Below are 18,210 nucleotides of genomic sequence, written 5' to 3'. Positions count from 1 at the left end.
GACTGAGACTGTCTTGAGGCAGTGTTGCCAACTGTTCACGCCGCTTCACTGGCGTGCTGCAAGTCCCACTAAAATACACTGATTAATGATTAAAACCTGAACAAAGAGTGATTTGCGTATTAGGATAAGAGTGTATGGCGATCGCCCTAACGACGTCTAAAATTAAGAGATGAGCCCTTCGAAAAGTCTAAAACTAAGTGAGAAAGGGAGAGAGGAAGAAGGGGGTTTCGTGCTGATACTAGCCCTTCAGAACTGAACGAAAAATCCGAGTCTAATAATACAACACTTCGATAACTGCTATCTATCACCCTTGACGCTTGTTTGTTCATTTCTGTTACTGGATGTTATAGGGTATTACAACTTAACACAAGTTTTCTTTACAGTTTCCCAAAATAACTCTAGATGACATATTGCAAAACACGAATCATTGAAACATTGACGCTTTTAACAGAGATTTACTGCCGGTTATGGAAACCAGACTTGTTCAGTTGTTGTCCTTGTGGACAGGAATGCTTGAAGAACATTCAGCACGTTCTATATATCCTCTTCTATTGCATTATTTAACAGGTTTCTCGTTGAACGAACATGCAATCCAGCCATGGCATGTGCATCCTTGTTTACGAGATCTGAAAGTCGCCGCTGAGAGTAGAAGGTCTTCAGCAAGAGGGGAATAAATCTGCGAATCTTCTTAATGGAATCAGTAAGAATCTACGGATATATTGCATTGAAATTTTGGTTGAGACGAGGTAAGACGGACTAGTCTTGGCAGTGTCTCGGTCTAGTCTTGATTTATAAATACCTGTTACGTTCTCGGCCTCTATCTATCTATTTCTGTTATTTGCTTCGCATTTCTACCTCTTTGGTTAATCGTGACCATGAGGATGAAGTGATGAAAGGGTGATGGACAAACACAATGATGCATCAATGCCTTACCAGAGTTCAAACATGTAACCTCTGGATTCGTACAGGATGACCACTTTCACAGAGAACAGGGATCATTAAGAAATATTTTTACATGTAGAAGTTTCCTCTTTACAGTATTGTTTCGAGCTCACGAATAAACGGACTATATCATGAACATACACATTAGTATGTATATGATATATGTATGCAACCACGCAGCACAGATCCATAATAAACAATAATAACAGATTAACTTTGCAATTACTATAAACCAAATATATGCCTTATCTGTAAATAATGAGGTAGATATCCGCTTGGTACGTTGGAAGAAGTCGCATAGTAAAGTAAATTTGATTTTGGTAAGTTTTTAAATATCTTATAAAAGTTTCGGCCTCGTCTCGATAGCATCCTTTATATGTATATAATTTACAAGTGGAAAACAAAATTGTCCCTTCCGCCTTGATGTTCAACTTGCGAACTAGCCACCGAAGATTCCAGGTTCGATTTCTCGTCTCGACATGAGTGCTTCTATTTGAGTATTTGATCTACGTATCAATCATCCTCATCGTCACGACGAGGCATAGAAAGAATGTAAAATAAGAAAGACACGTATACAAATATTCATGAATATCACGAACAGTATATTTATATTCACATTTGTAATTTACAGCTCATCACTTACAATTTTTGGTTTTCTTTCAGGCTCGGATCTCCATCTACTAACGGGTGTTCACTGAAATGACTTTGAAGGTGACCTCAAAATATTAAATAATAGCACACAGGAAATATGACAAAATATTAAAGGAATAGCGTGACATGAGCGTGACAGTTGAAGAAGATGTATAAAGTAATATTGAAATTCCGTGGATATAATTAGCGGGTGAAGGAGGGGGTGGGGGTGGGGGAGGAGCAGACGAAATGGGAAAACGTCAGAATTTACTTCGTGGAACGAAAAGTTTAAACCATCTAGATGATCAGAGTCTGAACGGATATACCGGGTGTCCGAGAAGTTGAAAACAAAAATTAACTGTATCCGCTATATGTAACAAAGACATGAAAAAATGGTACCAAAATGTTCGGAAACTATTCACGTTTTATTGGCAATAGGAAAGAAATCAATAAATCTCCACGTGAGCACCCTTGGTAGCACGGAGTACATCTAGTCGAAATTCAACTTCTCGCCATGCATTAGCCAACATCACAGGAGGGATTGATGTGATGACTTGGGTTATCGGTTATTGCAGAGTTGGAAGATCGGATACAGGAGTTCTGTAGACATTGTCTTTCACATAACCCCATAGAAAAAATCTAAAGGGGTTATGTCGGGAGATCGTGCAGGCCATGCTGTCGGTCCATCTCGACCAATCCATTTTCCAGGAAATGTCTGTTCAAGGTAGGAACGAACCTCCAGACTCCAATGTGGCGGTGCACCGTCTTGTTGAAAGGTAACGTCTGGGTGGTATTCTAGCAATTGAGGAACAGCAAACAATTGCAACATGTCGAGATACACTCCAGATGTTACGGTGTTCTCACAGAAAAAGAATGGTCCGATTATTCTGTCATGCAGCAGCGCGCACCAAACATTCACCTTCGGGCTGCCCATGGTCGACTCCCTCATCTCATGAGGGGGCTCTTTACCCCAGATACGCACGTTGTGTCTATTCACTAAACCACTGACATGAAAGACCGCCTCGTCTGAAAAAGCAACACGTTCCAGTTGCCATTATCAGCGTCAATGCGTGATAACATTTTCAGCGCAAAGTTATACCGACGTTTGCAGTCATTGGGCAACAAAGCCTGCAGGATTTGCACTTTCTATGCACGAAACAGTAAAGGTTTGTGTAACACATCATGAACAGAACCTTTTGGCATTAGTAATTCACGTGAGGCCGTACGCACGGTTTTCTTCGGACTACGCACTCTGACATCTTCCACTCTTTCGTCTGAGGTTGATGGTTGGCCACTTCTCGGTGCGTCAGCAACAGATCCTGTGGTCTTGAATTTGTCATACCACGACTTAATGCTCCTACCATCGGGCGGCACTTTTCCGTACGATGTTTGAAACTGTCTATGCACTGTTTTTTGTGACCTGCTCTCGTGAAACCACAGAACACACTCAGCTTTTTCCTGATTTATGTACATTTCCGGTTTGCTGGACACTGGCACTGCTACACTACAGCAACGTTACAGAAATCTGTAACAAAAAAACAACAAATAAAAACTTGAATAGTTTCCGAACATTTTGGTACCATTTTTTCATGTATATGTTGCAAATAGCGGATACAGTTAATTTTTGTTTTCATACAAAGAATTCTCGGACACACAGTATATAAATCAGAGACGTAGTACATATCAATTGACTTGATGAAATTGGTGAAGGGACAATCGCCTACAAAACACCCATGCCAAGGCTGGGACTCGAACCTGAGACCTTTGGTGGTGATATTGTGACTCGACCTTTCAACGTGCTCGGCCACAGAGGTGGCTGAAAAAGATTCATAAAGCATACCTTATCTTTTCCTTCTAGTTTCCATATTGACCGACAAGACCAAACCAAACATCCTCTCACCTAACAATTTCAATTTCAGGCTCTATCTATTCCGTCGCGAGGACGCTGATAACGATAAATATGATATACATTACAACGTTACAAATCAATGTTTTACCCAGGATTAGAATCCGGGAACCTCAGTTTGAAACCTATAGATTTGTTTCAATCAGTAGCGTACGCAGGATTTTATCAAGGGGGGTTATTTCTAAAACTTTCTCCAAATTCACACTAACATTGTTTTATTATACTTTAATTAAATAATAATACTCATAATTAATTAATAATATTTATAATAAATTAATTTGCTGAATTGCTACTAATAATACTACTAATACCACTATTACTATTAAGTAGTAGGGATTTACATAAATATAGTATTTATGAAAGCAATAGAACGAAATTACTTTCTAGTCATTCGATTTTTATCAAATTCTGGGAGCATTTTTTAGTTTCTTTGTTACTAAATAATTGTCTAGTCAACGAGGTGAGACATTTTAAAGAGAGACATTCAAACGTGCCGTGGTAAACAATGGCGAGGCGGACTGGTGACTGTATTATTGTCCGCCTAGCCTTTGTCTATAAATTAGCCGCTTACAACGAACCAAGAACTTTTATTAGTTAATTATCATTGTACACACAAAAAAATACATGTTCATTGAACACTGGCGTACGTAGAGGGATGGCTGATGGGGTTACAGAAAATAAGAATTTTTAAATAAAAATCCGTTAAGAACTTTAAATCACTCTTTTAAAGCGAGTTCCGATTACCATTTTTGACTTTGAATACAATTTTAAAAGACTGAAAAGCTCCAAAATTGCGAAATATTTTATTATGCCTCCTGCCCTCCAAAATGAAGCCACATTTACCATTCCATCCCCTCCCGAGAAGAAAATCCTGCGTACACCAGTGTATTGAACATTGTTGCAATTGAGATACAAAACAACTTTTTTCTCTTTTAAATCATAGTTGCCCTCATATTTTATTTGCAAGAATTCGTGTTAATTTTCAAGGCATTCACTCTGGAAGACGCGTGTTTTTGAAATGCTGTGCCTTTCTCCGTGCTGCATGGAAATAATAATTCAAATTATTGTTATTATTATTATTAGTAGTAGTAGTTGTAGTAATAGTATTGTCGCAGATCTTTGACTGTGATAAATTGGCCATTTTGAATATTTTCTACAGCATTTTTCATAATATTTCACAAGCTCAAGGGGGGTTTAAACCCCGTAACCCCCCTTGCGTACGCCACTGGTTTCAATGTAATACTAAACTTACTCGCAATTTTCTGGTTTCAGAGGTCACTCGAGAAATACGCATGAGTATTTCCACAGAAGAGTTTGAACCAGGCACCTGGATAACAAGAGGACAGCTGTGCCAAACACTTGGCTGCTTGGAATGTGCCGTATGTTTCTCTGTTGCGCAGGATATTTACTACCTTAAATTGCTCGAAGATACATCGCAGCTTTTTTATTTCTTTATCGATCTCCAAATGTGCACATATTTCCCCTTTCACAATACACGATGCGATGCACGCTACTTAATCCTTCTCACACATTAAAGCTGTTCTTAAAATTAAAATGATCATGAGCACTATCTTTATTTTCAAATTTTTAATTTACAGCTCATCACTCATTATTTTTGCTTTCTTTGCTTTGAAGATTTCTACTCATGATCGGATGTAGAGTAGGGTGGAGGCTTCCACCCTGAGCCTCGATTTTACACATGGGTGTCTACTGGGATGAAGAAATGCCTTAGATAAATGCATACATACATACATACATGCATACATACATACACACATACACACACACATACACACACACACACATACATACATACAGTGTGTATCAGAAGTGATAGCACAAACTGAAGCGGTGAAAAATGCCGATATAAGCAAAAAAGACTCAGTAAACATGGGGTTGCAAGTGAACCCTATGCAAGATAATTGCGATTGTATGGTTACGATTAGCCACTGCCTTGATTGTTTGTACACATCGTATGCTTGTCTCCTTGCGCACTCCGAGGTTTCTTTATTTAAAACTGAACACTGTCGAACATATAACATATACCGTTCAGTACAATAGTCCTTGGTAATAAAAGCAACAGTAATGTCTAGCGAGGTAAACCTCTTAATTCTGTTATTTGTTACTAAGTAGGATTGTGGCACATCACACGTTAAAATGAAATTATCAAGTCAGTGGCGGATCGTAACCATATAGTCGCAGTTATCTCGAAAACGCCTCGTTTGAGACCCTATGTTTACTGAGACTTTTTTGCTTCCACTATCGTGTACTTTTCACCGTTTCAGTTTGGGCTATCATTTCTGGTACACCCTGTATATAGATAGATAGATATGAGAGAGAGAGAGAGCGAACGAGAGAGAGAGAGAAATGGTTCTTAAAATGGTCAGTTAATTTCTTCTTCTAGTATTTTTATTATTTTAGGTTTCTTAATCATTTGAACAAAAGGGCATCCCCCGTGGCGCAGTGGTAGCGTCGTCGCCTTGCAATCAAGGGGTCTCGAGTTCGATACCCGGTCGAGGCACATAGTGGTTCGGATCCCATTTTAAACTGTAGGTCCAGTCCCGATTAGCCATACTGTGCATAAAGTGGACTTAAAACACGCAATCAATCAAAATCATTCAAACAAAAGTTGTAATTTCTTTATTTGTACAGAAGTATGTGTTCTATTTCACGTCATTTTTCTGGCACTTTTTAGCTAATTCCAACTATGAGTATTAAAAATGTTTATGTGAACTGTAGGAATGGATAATCGCAAACAAAGAAAAAATGATTACATTTGCTGGAGCCTTGCTAGTCTGCAAAACTGCAATTTCCAGGATGTTGTACGTAGACTACGTAAAGCTGATAATCATTGTACAACACAAAATTTGTCCTTTAGTTGAGAATGTGTGTTTGAAATGTATTTGTGCATGACGAAAACGAATCTGCAATTTGTTTCCGTGTATCACGTATAATTTAGCCAAAATCACAAAATTTGAAAGTTACATAAGAAACGTAAGGTACAATAGCGGAAAATGTGTTTCTCCTGTGTTACAAAGAATGAATGCTCGAAATTATACATTGGCATTCCATTATACATTAGGATAAGATGTATGCAAGAAGGTTACATTAAATACTGTAAATACTTCCTCTGTGAGTGGGACAGTCGGGGCAGAGATAATCATTATGTCCGTAAACACTGGCCGCTACTACAGGCATCAAGAACATATCACAAGATCTAATTGAGAAGCCCCAAAATGTGGGATGCGGCAACGAGAGAGAAGTTATTTTAATATAATCCATCAACCAGAATGTATTTCTGTCCCATTACACATCAAGCTTGATTTGATGAGAATCTTCGTCAAAGCACTAGGCCGAGAAGGCCAAGCTTTCAGGTACCTCTGGACGAAATTCCCACACTTAAGTGAGGCAAAGGTTAAGGAAGGTGTGTTTGTTGGCACACAGATTACAGCCGTTTGATTCTACACTTTCTGACCCAGCAAATGCAGCATGGCAGGCATTCAAGTTGGTGTGTTCTAGTTTCCTGGGTAATGTCAAAGCGCACAAATATGAATCACTGTTCGTGACATGGTGCACTGATTCCATATCATGGGATGCCTCATGTACCTCAAATTACACTTTCTGGACTCACATGTGGGCTTTTCCCTGAAAAACCTGAGAGAAATCAGCGATGAACATGGGAAAAGTTCCACCAAAACATTGCTGTGTTTGAAAAGTGGCTGGAACGGCAGTATACTTGCTGACTATTGTTGGTCTATCATCAGAAAGACTCCCACAGATATGTACAAGCGTAAATGCTTGTGGTAAAAGCATATGGTTTTCACACTTCAATTCTGTATCCTGTGTTTAGTCACCCGCCTATAAAATCTATCTGCTCTCACTCTCTTTCTACCGTCTTTACAGAACCAGGTGAAGTCTTGCACTTCCTTAGCTCCTTTTCTTCTCATCGAGCATCTGGACCAGACAATATTCCTACTATTTTCCTTCAAAATACAGCTCACTCGCTAGCTACTCCTCTTGCAATGTTATACAATAGGTGCTTCTCTGAAGGCTGCTTTCCCACTCAATGGAAGAAAGCAAATATCATTCCTATTTTTAAATCTGGAAGTGCTAACGATACTACATGTTATAGGCTCATTTCTCTCCTTTCCACACTTGCTATTGTCTGTGAAAAAATTCTGAAAAAAAGACTTCTGAAATTCACATCCCCTTACATTAACCCAGCACAACACGGCTTTCTTCCAAATTCTTCATGCCTTACCAATCTGTCTTGTATGCAATCCTGTGCCATAAACGCAATTACTAATCGTAATCAGTTAGATGTTGTTTACTTTGATCTGTCCAAAGCTTTTGATTCAGTGGATCACCACTATTTACTGCATAAATTATCTAACAGATTTAACATAACTGGAAACACGTTAAAATTAGTGAAAGACTATCTAAGAAATAGACAACAACGCGTTATGCTTTCTGGAACTCATTCTAACTGGCTTCCTGTTATATCTGGTGTGCCGCAAGGAAGCGTTCTTGGCCCTCTGTTATTTGTATTATATCTGGATGATCTCACAGACCTCTTTAATTTCCCCATCTCAAGCACAATTCTAATGTTTGCCGATGATTGCAAGATTATGAGAGAAATAAAACAGCAATCAGACATGCAAATTCTCCAAAATGACATTAACAGATTCTCTGAATGGTGTAAGCGATGGAAACTGCCCACAAACCCTTCTAAATGCTCATACATAACAATTTCATTGAAACAAAACATTCTTGAAGGCAATTATACACTCACCGACCTCCCTCTAGCAAAAGAAGCACAACACCGAGATCTAGGTATCCTCATAGATTCAAAACTAAATTTCGATAATCACATATCAACCATCACAAAAGAGGCAATGCGTATGCTAGGCCTACTTTACAGATTCACCGAAATCAATAACCCGAAAGCACTTTCCATTTACTTCAAGATATTTGTGTCTCCCATTCTAGAATATTGTTCACCAATCTGGAACATGGCTGCCCATTCTCATACCTCCAAGATCGACAGTGTTCTCAGCTTTTTCCTCTCCATCGTTCGATATAGAGTGCCTGCCCTGAGACACCTGCCTAAGAGAGATCTGCTTGTAAAACTGCATATTAATACTCCAGAAACTCGTAGATACATTGCAGATATGAAATTGCTATATAAAATTATAAATGGAAACTTAAGATGCAGCATCCCACAACACGAACTCTCACTCAGAGTGCCTAGACATAAAACACGGAGCAAGGAAACTTTCCACTCTACAACTCCCAGGCTCTCACTCATACAACGATCACTATTCCATAAGCTACCGAAGCAGTTCAATATAATCTCAAACCAAATAGATATATTCACTTTATATTCATTTTTTATCAGCAACATAGAAAAAATTGTACATAAGTAATGCTTTTGTGAAACTGATCTATTTACCTTGGTACTTTTTTTGGCTTGTTTTATTTTTGTTTATTTTATGTTATCCGTTCTTTTGTTTTTAATCTTAGTCTATTGTTTTACTGTTGTTTATTTCTGGTTTAAAATGGCTTCTGCTGTACTGGAAATTTCAATAAATAAATAAATAAATAAATCACATGATTTCATCTAAAGGACAGAAAATGTCTTCAAATTTGATGTGCAATGTTACTTACGTATACGTGTTTATTCTCTATCTGCCCCAAAAATCTAGCCTTAAATTTCTTTACATGTAGATATATACAGGGAAAATAACCATAACGTTTTCAAGCAATAATCGTTTATTGAATTATCAATTTACACTAAAATTACTACTTTTCCTTACAACAGAAATCTTATGATCACCTTGTATCTGTAAGGTGATTGATTGATTGATGGAGTAATTGAAAATGGCACATTGTCTTTGACCTCTACTTTTCTTCAATTTGCATTCAAGGCCTTATTCCAATTCCAAGTACATCACGATACTACACATTAACTCAAGCACTTGAATATGTTGCGTCGAAGCATCTAATATACATAATGACATGGTGGAACAAAGAGTTTGTTGATGAAAAGTAAACATGAATCGGGTGTTGGAATTATGACTTCCTTCATGCCTTTATGATGCTCGCGTACATGGAACATGCACTTAAACGTTATCATAATGCAACATTAATGATATTATTCTAAATGATGGGTTAGAACATGTTCTCTTCATGCGCTTGCAGGTTTTTAAAGAACGCGAAAGTTCAAGGAAGATTTTCATGGGCAATTGGGTGAAAGTAACTGGATATAATAATGAGGTAGGCTCTTAGATATTACTAACGATGGCATTATATTTCAAGAATGCAGTCATGGATGGACTTTTTCGAGATATTTGGATATATTCGTTGCCACATTTTTTAAATGCCATGCCATTTTTCTCCTATCTTAACAGTGATGACGAAAGTTTGGCCAAAGTTTCTTTAAAAATTCACTTTACGCACGGAACATGACCGTAACCGAAACGTAGGATCTGAGCCACAGTAATTTGTTTTTCCTCTGGACGTACAACCAGTGAATCCTTCAAGGGGTTCTCTGTTCGATTCCCAGTGGAGGCATATTCGAATTCTACTTTAAACTGTAGGTAAACTCTAGATTAACCTGTATGAACTTAAAGTAGACCTAAACGAACGTTATTTTATTAAAACGCGATAGGTTGTCGCAGAAATTATACCTCGCCGACTAGATTGAGTGGATGGGTGATAGGCACTAGAGAGCACTGTCCTGGAAATTAAGGTAAAGGTACTATAAAACCTGATGTAACTCACTTGAAATATATGGGGTAGTCTTGGATATTGCTCAACTGTTATTCTCACTTCTTCAGAGAAGAGCACCATGTAACTGAAAGAAAAGTCTATTGCGATTCTTGTTGCAGGAAACAACCATTGATGTTTTATTCTGTGTCTCTTTAGCTCTTCTTTTTCTTCCTTGTTTGTAGTTTGAACCGGCGTCAACGTCGGAATGGTTAGCGTAACACACTACGAAGCCAGAGGTCCTAAATTCGAGTCACGGTTAAGGCATCGCTGTATGATTGTGTTTGTCTTATTATTTATTCCATCAGTTCATCATTCATCCCCATCGTCGTGATTAATCAAAATATGAAGAAAAACAACCCAAAATAACCGAAATAGGAAAGGAGGAGAAATGTTGTATTGTGGCTCTTTAGATCTCATTTAAAAATATTTGAAGAATTTCAGATCGGTATTTTTGTCACACAATGCAAAACATCTTTGACACAAAGTTCTACTGACAATACAATATGTATTCTAAAATCGGCAACCAGCCGCAGCTGAATTCATCAAAATTCTTATTTACACTGCGAGTTAACTTTCTGTAAAGAAATAATGCTGAAACTTCGCAGTTCTCTAAGTACTTAATTCAAATATGCTCTGAAAAAGTCTTGCATATCTACTATTATTTACCAAGCGGATACTATTTTTAAAACGTTAATATGCTTTACATGTAGCATATAGTCCAGTTTTGTAAGTGGCGTTCAAAATTTCCCTTATAAAGCAAAACAGATATGATTCGGAACTCGTAATCCCCTGTTCTGATAGCCTTGATAGGTTATTCATGAAAACAATCTATAAAAAAGTGTCCATTTCGGCCATGGTTTTGGCCATCTGTTGCGCTGTGCGCTGGCGTGGAAAAGTTTGGGAAAAGTTACTAAACAAAGAGAGAATTAATTGAGTGAATTGACTTAACTTTTGAACTGCTTGAAAAGGATCCGGTCATTCCTTATTAGTCAGTCGAAGATCCTTGTAGCAAACGCCAGCTCATCAAATATGAGTAACGAAGCGTTATCTGATAATGCCCTATAAAAGGCAGCAAGTCCGATACCTGTAACTGCACTTTTTGCTGCTTTCTGCACCTGCTTCATCTCGCGAAGACGCAGCATCATTTTCAACTACGCCTTCGGTCGAAATAAGCACGCACGACCAAGGTGAACAATCACCTCAGGCTATAATGCAAAATTCATCAACGCTGCAGGATGCTTTCTCCCACGAAATCTTCACCTACTTAGTCTCAGAAGATGTGGAAAAATGACTGCAGACCGTAGCCTGCAACCAAACCAAACTAGCTCTGTAATCTGTATTGATTTCTTATTTAAATTTCATACAGGTTATTTTTGCGCAATTTGGAATGAAACAAAGAGTGAGTTGTAGGACGAGGAAAGGCAATGCATTGCCTGTGACCTTCACCAATACCCTGCGGGATGAGGAAGTAATATTTTTCAACATGCACATTTATATGCTGAGATTTGGGAATGTTTTCCCATCATCGACAAGTATCAAGCATGTCGGTAATAGACTGCTTTCTCCCAATATCGAAATGGTGAGGATATCTGACTTCTACCATTTCACAACAGTGAACAAAGTCCCATTTTGACCACTTCTAATAACACGTTCCCATAAGCGGAATCAAATTCAATTCCAGTATGATTTTATCTCGGAAACTGCCGAATAGGTCAGGATATTTGTCCACACTTTTTTCCTTTTTAATAATATCAACTTGGCTTCAAAATTGAATTAGCATCCAATGTTAATTATTATACATTGTCTAGTGCTTTAAATTATACTTATTGTAACACTACGTTTCGAGAGAGTTGCACTACCATAGGCGTGCGCACGGGGGGGGGGGGCAAGTGTGGGCAGTTACCCTTCCTAATACTCTCACTTAGAAATTTAGAGAAATCTTATTGTCGTTATTTAACAATAGCTATTATTCTCTTTAATAAATAAAGTATTTTCAAGCCGACGAAAGTTCCAAGCAAACTAAGGCGGGTTTATTTCTTATGTAATTGAACTATCTCACTTCGATGTCCCGCAAATTACTTGTTATTAAAACTCGCGCACATTATTCGTTAGTCTACTTTTGCTACACCTATGTGGTCGAATAAATTGGTCACACATTGGAAGTGAATAAATTATGTGTAGATGTTTTTAATATGCTGTACGAAATCAAGTTTATATGTAAATTAGTCTCAACCACAGAGAAGAAAAAATAAAGGGGAAGGGAACAGAGAACGTCTGTACATACCATGGAAGCTGGAATATTTCTAATAGAGTAATTTTCGGTTGGTCGGGGCACACTATATACGCCCCTGTTTAGTATCCATCAATACAATAAAACTGTGAGATGGAATGAGGTTTTTCTTTCTTCGACTGAACTTTCATCAAGGCTTTTGCCTCCCCAACATAATCATAGGGTCTACGCACGCCTATGTGCACTACGTATGTATCTCATCTTCAGGTAAACAAATTTCTTTTGCCTGTGGTGGTAACCAAACCTACGACAGACCTGTGATTTTAATACAAATACGCTGCTATAAGTCATTTTCTCGGCGAGTTCTGAAAATCTGTGGTAAATAGTCTAGTTGGCTGCACTTTTTGACTCGCTTTGACCCTCTTTGCACCGAAGCGTCTAGTTGGTTACACGGTGCAGCACCGAGTCGTCTAGTTAATTGATTTGGAGTCAAGTAGTGTATTTGGTGTCTGCACCGTCTGCACTACCTTCCGGACCGGTGTATGTTTGGTGTATGGTCACGTGGTGCGTGCTAAATAATCAAATGACCGTTTAAAGCAGCAGACAGGCATTTGTTGAATCTTCTGAACTTGAACACCGCTTTCCGTCTAGTTGGTTGAAAGTAATTTCCTTACACCACTCTAGGGCCTCCCCGATGGCGCAGTGGTAGCGTCCTAGCCTTGTAATCAAGGGGTCCCGGGTTCGATACCCGGTGGAGGCACATAGTGGTTCGGATCCCACTTTAAACTGTAGGTCCAGTCGCGATTAGCCTTACTGTGCATAAAGTGGACTTAAAACACCAAATCAATCCAATCCTTACACCACTCTGACACTGGATACACCTGCACTGCACCGAGTGTCAAAAAGCGCAGCCAACTAGACGGGGCTAGTCTGTCATTTTATAAGGTTACGTCTTTTCCGAATATTTAATAAAATCCGTTTCATGTACTGAAAGTTGTGACTTGTGAGTTTTGTTCGATTACTCTAAGGCCTTGACCATTTCGGTTGAAAACACACGTATGACAGATACAGCCATCTAATTATTGTCCACTGCATAAACCATGTGTTAGCGCATGAGCACTTTCGCTGTCAGTGCTGTCGGTAGGAGAAAGACGGAGTCCACAGGCAGTTCGTTTCGTCAACATGCTGTCGTGGAAATTCTTGTAAGTGAAACCATTGGAGGATGCAAAAATTCATCAGCGTTTAGAGAACTTCTATGAGGATGCCTGTATGGGTTACAGTGCAGTGAAAACGTGGGTGAAACGTTTTAGAGATGGTAACACAAACATTGTTGATAAGCCTCGTAGTGGCAGACCGAAAACAGCTTCCACGCGCAACATCACGGACCGGATTGACTGGCTTATCCAAGGTGACAGGGGGATAACTGTACGAGATATTGCACATTATGTGAACATTGGACACAGTGCTACACAGGACATCATAAAGACTCTTGGTTATCACAAATGTCATTTTGGTACATGATAACTCCCGTCCCCATACAGCTGGGTGCACAGTACAGGTAATTGAATGCATGGGCAGTGAGTTAATGCCCCACCTTCCTTACAACCCAGACCTAGCCCCATCCGACTTTCACTTTTTTGCTGCGTTGAAGAACAGCATTCGGGGTACCAAGTTTGACAATGATGACGAGGTGAAGGATGAGGGTGGTCTGTGCCGAAACGGACTTCTACAAGAGTGGCATTTTCCAGCTGCCGTTAAGGTGTCGCAAATATGTTGAACGATCTGCGTGTCATGTGGAAAAGTAACAGCAAGGTCCAAATGATGTCTTACCATAGGTAGAATAAAAATAGTGGTTTCTGACTTTGAGTAATATCACTTGGCTCATTACTTTCAGTAGGTTTCCGAAGAATGAATAATTGTACGGACTTCTTAGCAATGTATTACTTTTGGAACACTACAAGAAAAAACTTAAAATGCATGCTTAGACAAGCTTAAATGTTTTACACCTGGATCTAAAAATAGCACGTTAAGTCATAGCTTCTTGTTATGTTTGTATTTTTAGAGGCGAGTGACGGCATGCACTAATAGACAGAGTTATGGCAACAACATTCACACCTTGGAAGATGAAAGCGTGCCTGTGAGCATTACAGTTAAGACTTCCACGTCTTTGAGACGTAAATTCTTAAACAAGCAAATCGAATTTCAATCAGACTTAAAAATATCTGTGGCTAGGACATTATGGATAGCAACTACACAGGGCGTTAAGTGGTTGAATTTCGTTCTCGCTACCGAAGTTTCCGGGTTCGAGTTCCGGACTGGGCATGGATGTTCTTTGTGAGTGTCCCTTCATCAATTTTATTTACTCATCACTTTTCCTCATCGCGATTATCCAAAAGTGCCAGAAACGCGAACTAGAATACCAAAAATACAATACAGCAACTTCATATTGATGAATGCTCAGTAGAATAAAAACTAGCAAACATAGAATGACTATTTCTTCTTGTCAAAGTGGATGACTACATGTCTACTATTGGTAGCCAAACTAATATTTTTATAATAAGGTCACTGAATTCTGTATCCAATGTCTTCACATCAATCATGTGTAAGGCTTGCTTATATTCTGCTCATTTCTTTTTTAACAAAATCTCATGGAAAAAAATATTTCAAGAAATTCAACTTTTGACTAAACGCACGGCCATGAAAATAGGCGGCTGGGCAGAATTGCGAAAAATATGGAAAAAGCAAAGCGAGAGCGGGACAAAAGTCGTTGGATCCCGCGCGCTGTGTGGTAACGTCAACCGTGCTGCGTTGCCTACTTCGAGTGTCAGACCGGCCTCTCTCCGGGGCACTTTTGTGTCATCCCTGACCTTTCGAGCAAATACTGTCAGTTTGTATCACATGGGTTACGAAGACCAACTCTACAATGAGATCTTTAATTCTCTTAAACCTCCGAAGATATGGGGCTGTGTTCCGACGTGGCAACAAAGCGAACTTCTGCCACCCGCCTGTGGCCGTGCGTTGAGCTCGTAAGTACACAACATGGGCAGAATGGCAATACGTGGCCTGAGTGTGCCAGGCTGTGTGTCTTGATTTGATTTGATTTATTTTACTTAGCTTTTTGTGCCACTTTTGGTTAATTTGCGAAGATGGGGATGAGTGATGATATGATGAAATTGATGAATGGACACTCACAAACACCCATGCCCAGGCCAGAATTCGAATCCGGGACCCCTGGCGTCGTAGCGCGATGTGCTAACCACTCCGCCACGGGGGCCGGCTGGCTTGTGTCTTGGCTGCCCAGCAACCAAGTGACGTTACACAACGAAAACAATAAACTGAAAATGTTTGAATTACTGCTCTCTTCAGTTCCCACCACATTCTATATATAAAAAAATAGTATACATACTGTTTGGTGGACCTTCCCAACAGTTCAGCGGTTAGTTTTGTCGCCTTGCAGCCAAGGGCTTCCAGATTCGGTTCCAGGAGAAGACACATTTGAGTTATTCGGATAACACTTCAAACTCTAAGGACAATCTCGATTAACCTATCTGTTAAGCAATTATAAACTGGAATTAAAACAATCACAGTTCATCATATTAGTTATTTATCGTTTGAAGTGATCTACTGGAAATATAATGGCAGAACATTTACTTGTTTGTTTTTAAGTTCACTTCATACGCAGAGATGCTAATCGGAACTGGACCTACAGTTGAAAGTGGGATCGAAACCACTATGCACCTCCACCATGTTTTGATCCCAGGACCCCTTGAATACGTCATCTGGGAAGCCCTACTTGCAGAGTGATCATTCGGAAATGAAACAAATAAAAGAAAAATCAACCAAAAAGAGAAAAAGAGAAAAGTAAAAGAAGGACAACTCTCAAATGAAGGCATATCAAAAATGTCTTAAGGGCATCAAGTACAGAGTGAAAATCATTGCAATGAGCGTTGCATGATACGTTGTATAATTGCTGAGAATGTATTTGTTTGTTTCAATTTATTTTTAAGTCTACTTGATATACAGAAAGGCTAATTGGGCATGGAGCTACAGTTAAAAGTGAGTCACTATGTGCCTCCACCGGGTAGTTGAGACTGTACTTTTATTATTAACATCAGCCATACAAACTCTGAAGAGATACACAAAATCTTTAAATTACAATAATCTCTTGTGTTAACAACTTGTGATAATAGTAATAATAAATTAGAATTCATAATTAGATCTGCATGAAGTGTGTGTCTGCATATACGTACATATAAAATGGAATTAATAATAAATTATATATTAACATAATGATAGCTATGTAAATGTTTCTAAAAGGGAGTTTAAAAATTCTGTGCAAACTATGCAGAAGCTTGCCGTGAATTTTACTTTCTACATTCATAACAATATATTAGATTAGCAGCACTTATTCCCAATCGCAAACACAGAATGTATTTTATTATTCTGGTGACTTTATGCTTTTATCAATAAAATTTAAATGGATCAGAGCATATATGGCTTTCATACAAGCTGACATGGCAATCCAAATATATTAACAGAAACAACTTTTTGAATTTTTTTTATTTAGTGTTATTTTTCCGCCACTTTTGGCTGATTGCGACGATGAGGATGTATGACGATTAGATGAAAGAAAGAAATTAATCCTTATTCATTTAACTTTTGTTAATCCACCGGCAAATATATCTTAATTCCCTTTGCTTTATCGGTGCTAAGAATTGAAAGCAAGCTCCAGTGAAGTAAAGAACTCCTGCTTCAACATGTACACACAGAAGAGTAAATACATCAGTTGAGACATAAAGTCTAGCTCAGTCCAAATGTTTCAGTGCATCATCAAACTGTGCATAAAAAATGCATCAATTGATGCATTAAAGCACAGCTCGACACAGAGAGAAATACTCACTTGCATCATATGATGCACTTTGGGGTTTCCTTTACAAATTATATACAAATATACATCAAACTGTAAACCTGATTCTTAGCAAACATTACACATTTTATTGCATTAACCGATGCGTTTCTGGTGTATAAAATTGATTTAATGCATTTAGTTTTCTGCGTGCAATGTTATTCCTTTACATCAATCGGCATGTAAAAGTAATGCGAATGAAAATAGCGATGCGTTGGTGGGACGAAATTTGTTTCCTATTATCTTCTTTACCGACCTCGCAACTGTAATGAGAAGCAGTGCCTGTAGACTGATTTTTGACATTATAGTAAACTAATATTTACATAATCATAAAGTTACAGTTACAGCTCAGTGTACTAGTATTCAAGTGTGTAAAGTTTATTTTATTTGTAATACCACTCAGCATCAAGTAACAATCACTCTCCTTCGTGGAACATCTCGAAAACTGTATATACTGTAGGCTGACGATCTAGGATCTAGCGACATGAATCACTTTACATATTATACATTACACATTACAGATTACAGCCTCCTCGATGTTGCCGTGGTAACAGCATCGCCATGTATTCAAAGGATCCCGGGTTCGATACCTGGAGGAGGTACTCAGTGGTTCCGATCCCCTCTTTAGACAAAGGTCTAGTCCTGATTATAACGAAAACTCAAACATGTTATTTATTTTACGTCGCTTTTCCGACAATGTTGTCTATCACGACTATGAGAATGAACGGTGAGTAGATGAAATTGATGAAAAAAACACTCCCAAAGAGTCACTCATGCCCACACCGGGCCCCGAACCTTCCATGACGAGATCGTGAAGCGACCGTT

Source organism: Lepisma saccharinum, chromosome 2 (genome assembly GCF_977018435.1).
Source record: "Lepisma saccharinum chromosome 2, izLepSacc3.1, whole genome shotgun sequence".
NCBI lineage: Eukaryota > Metazoa > Arthropoda > Insecta > Zygentoma > Lepismatidae > Lepisma > Lepisma saccharinum.
The sequence above is the reverse complement of the archived record's forward strand: the minus strand, read 5'-3'. Positions refer to the sequence as shown.